Source organism: Odocoileus virginianus, chromosome 22 (assembly GCF_023699985.2).
Source record: "Odocoileus virginianus isolate 20LAN1187 ecotype Illinois chromosome 22, Ovbor_1.2, whole genome shotgun sequence".
Classification (NCBI taxonomy): domain Eukaryota; kingdom Metazoa; phylum Chordata; class Mammalia; order Artiodactyla; family Cervidae; genus Odocoileus; species Odocoileus virginianus.
In genome coordinates this window covers 4,852,660-4,856,952 of record NC_069695.1, presented here as the reverse complement: position 1 = coordinate 4,856,952, position 4,293 = coordinate 4,852,660, and positions in this window count along the sequence as shown.

The window sequence follows — 4,293 nt, the reverse complement described above, 5'->3', positions numbered from 1 at the left end:
CAAAAATAATAAATAAATAAAATTACATATAAAAAAGAGCAGTCAAGTATCAGAAAGTAGAGGGTGAAAATAACTCTAGAAACGCATATAGTCTTGGCTGTGAGTCAGTGCCTGGAAGTTTGGTTCTGTGACAGAGTCCTAGAAGAAAGATTACCCTGGCTTTGGCCAGGTCCTTCCTTTATGAACGGCGTAAAGTAACACAGTCATTTGGGTTAACAGCTCCTAGGACCCCATAGAATGTGGGGAGGACAGTTTCTCCAAAGACGAGATGCTCATACCAAAGAAAAGATATAGAGATACTGGGTAGATAAAGTGACCAATGCGCATGAAACTTGTGCGTTAATTGGCATTGCCAATAAAAAACAAGTAGAGACAGAAAGGGCTTCCTGGTGGCTCAGATGGTAAAGAATCTGCCTACAATGATCCCTGGGTCAGGAAGATCCCCTGGAGGAGGGCGTGGCGACCCACTCCAGTGTTTTTTCCTGGAGGATCCCCATGGACAGAGGAACCTGGCAGGCTACAGTTCATAGGGTTGCAAAGAGTTGGACATGACTGAGCGACTAAACACACGCAGAGACAGAAAAGAGTATAAATCAAGGCACAGGCCAGGACTTCCCTGGTGGTCCAGTGGTTAAGAACCCGCCTGCCAATGGAGGGGACAGGGATTCGATCCCTGGTTCAGGAGGACTTCACATGCCGTGGGCTACTAAACCCCAGCGGCAGAACTAATGAGCCCGCAGGCCTAGAGCCTACGCTCCCCAACAAGAGGAGCCACTGCAGTGGGAAGCCAGGCCTCTCTGTCCACGGGGTTCTCCAGGCAAATATACTGCAGTGGGTTGCCGTGTCCTTCTCCAGGGGCTCTTCCTGACCCAGGGATGGAATGCGAGCCTCTTGCGTTCCCTGCTTTGGCAGGTGGATTCTTTACAACTAGTACTATGTGGGAAGCCCTGATAGGGGAACTAAGATCCCACATGCTGTGCAGCGTGCTCAAAAAAATAATAACAAAAAATTAATTTAAAAGCTTTAAAATTAAAGCATAATAATGAAATAAAGTAGGAAGAGAAAGATAAGCCAGGCAAGAAGGCTCAGAAGGAATTAAAGAGTTTTGAGAAATGTAGAGGAAAAAAAATTAATAAATCAAAAGAAGAGGAAGTGTCAAGAATGCAAGTTACCGCATACCCTTCAACTAAGAGGAGAAAATCTTGCCCACAGGATCTGGCTGCCAGGAAGTTACTGGTGATCCGACTGGTTAGTTGGTGTTGCATTGTAGAGCCAAAGGCAGGGAGTTGAGTGTAAAGAGCAGGTGGAGAATGAGGGGCCATGAGAGTATTTTATGAGAATGAGAGCGAGAGATAGTTGGTGAGGGATGGTGGTAAAGAAGAGTGTTTTCACAGGCAGAGAAAGAAATGGAGATGAGGAGCTGGAATGAGGATGAAGATGGGGAATTGACATCCTAGTTGGAAGCAACGGGTAAAGTCCCAGGTGAATTTTTGGTCCAGAAGAGGTGGTACAGCTCCTTCCCCGAGACAGAGATACTCTAATTCTGTCAAGGTTCTTTTCCCCCACTCTGTTCTTTAACTCTCTGACCTTTTAAAATTCGTTCCTAATACGGAGCTCATGACTGAGATCATGAGTGCAAAGTCCTTGGCCCTGTGCTACTGACATAACAGAAGCTCGAATGATGTTCTGTCCTTCTTCCCTCTCCCTCTTTGGGCTGGACCACTCTCTCTTCCCATTTTCTCTTTGCTTAAGAAGGAGATGAAATGCCTCAGGACCAAACTGCCCAGACCAACCGAGAAGCATGTTCATGGTGAGAAAGGCTGGAAGAAACAGTGGGCACTAGGTCCTAAATTCCATCTTATGAAAATGGACTTCCTATTGGAAATATTCTCAGCAGGGACTTCACAGAGTTGGCCTGGGGAGATATTCCCAACCTTTCTTTCCCCCTCCTACTGTCTCAGGTCAGAAGTGAACAGAGCGTGGGTGGATCACGCAGCTGTAGCCAGAAACGGCTAATGTGAGTAGCAGGCTAAGCCTCTGATGAAATAAACAAGGAAGTAATTCTGATTATTTCTGTTCTGTTTGCCTTGGATTCCTTGGTCCAATAAATTTAGGAAGCTCTATGTGTACTCCTTACCATACATATTGGCAAGAAAGAAAATAACTTAAAAACACACACACACATTTTTACAACTTATTTGATTGTGGATTCTGTTTTTAAGCTACACTTTTGTTTTTAGCTACTTTGGATAGAACAGCTATAGATCGTGGTTTGATCTTTGAATGGTCACAAGTCAAAAAATTTCTTAAAATTAATTTTGGGATTGATTTCCCAAGATAGTTCAAGAACATAGCATCACAAACCATCCAAAATCAAGAAAATTTGTAATGGGCTTGTCTTTGGTGGATTTGAATAAATAAGATTTCAATAGCATTGCAAAGATATATTTTTAAGCCTGCTTTTGGAAGATAGTCTTAGTTGGGTGTTCCATTTGGTTTGGTATCCAGTATCCATAAATTGCCAACTTCTTCTGTTGTACTCTATCCCAAATATATTCCATAGTATGTTTTCATAATTAATATGCAAAGCGATGTATAGTTTGTAATTAATTTTAACTGGGCACAGTGAAAAACTTGAAAACCTCAGCGTGGAGGCATCTCTCTTGGTAGAAGTTCAATGAAATCCCCAAATGTCTTTGTTTTAGCAATCCATAATTTGCAGATTATTAATACAATAAATCCTTGTTGTCTGTGAGAGTTGGCATCATACCCACAAACTCCTGTGCAGAAAGCCCACAAACTCAAAATCCAAATGGAAAGGAAAAAAACCATGTGGTTTCTGTGTATGCTCATTACCTGCTTCTGAAACCATAATATCTCGGCCTTTTATAGGTCTTATAACAGGCTCCACAGGAAGCAGCTGCAGTCATTAGCCATAGGACAGACTAAACACACAATCTGCGTGGAGGGAGTCCTGGATGCTGTCGGACCCCAGTTTTAGGCACAGGTAAGAGCCCCATCAATAGCACATTTTGTACATGTATTTAAAATCAGAGTGTAGTGTATTTTATAACTTAAAGGAATTTTATAAATCAGAGCCGATACCCACATTCTGCCTTCTTTTGTTCAAGGTTTGGATCAGTTAAGGGGCTAGGTTCTCCAACCTAGAATTCCTATCATCACACCCTTGTGAGGAAAACACTAACGTGAAGACACCCCTTCCCCAATTTCAAATTCGGATTCCATGCAGCAGCATCCTCATTTTGAAATCACCCAACTTGTTGAAAATTCAGTTAGACTAGTTAGGGTCCAAAGCATTGACAAAACCAAATGCTTGGTGACAGAAGTCATAGTTGCGTCGCGAGCTAGGGTTCACCTTTCCGAGAGCTCCTTGGTGCCAACCCAGAACCCATGTCCTAGCGTGGCTGGAGGGAAGGATGGCACCCCGCATTTCAGAGAAGATTTAAAACTGCGATCCTGACTGCTCATCATCATTAAAAATCTCCAGGCAGTTTTCATAAGAGCAAGGGGGTGGTTGCCTGAGGTTTTGGCTGGCAGTCAACCCAACTAATTACATTCTGTCTACTGTGTCCTCCCGCGGTTTCAATTGGATGTTTTTTTTTTTTTTGTAACTTCCTGTCCTAATCTGAATATAGGGTTACTATGTGTTCTTAGGCAGATGCTGCTGTTCTTCCTGATAAGAGATGTGTTTCAGATTGTTGTTTTCTTACAGAAAGCTTTTGAGATTTTAAATAAAAGACGTCTTCTTAATGATCCTGAGATCCTGGTACCAAGTAAATTTTCAATGTCAAGTCTGCTGGTAATGAGCTATTTATATTGTTATTTTCTTTCACCAAGCATTGGCATGAACAGACATGCTTAACCCCAAGGTGATGATGTCCTACTTATACACACAGAGTCATAGCGTTGCCCTTAGCTTTCCTCCATCTCCTTCTCCTTCCCAGTGACAAACTCTCCTATGGTTCTTCCTACCAGTGACTTTCATGGACAGCTCACTCATGTGGTGGCACAGTCATAATGAGAAAAGCTTAAGCTCATCTTGTCTATCTGTCTCTCTTTCTGCCCATCTATGTCTATCTATCTATTTTGCCATAAGTCATAAAGAGGAAAGGGAAGAAATTATTAAAATGCTGATATTCTCTGGCAGAACTCCTCGTGAACTCTGGCAGATTTAGCTATGAATGGAATAAGACGGTTGTTTAATGGGAGTCAGAAGCCGGGAGACATGACCTTTATTCCTTTTCTCCCACCCACATTAGCCTCCAGCGCCTG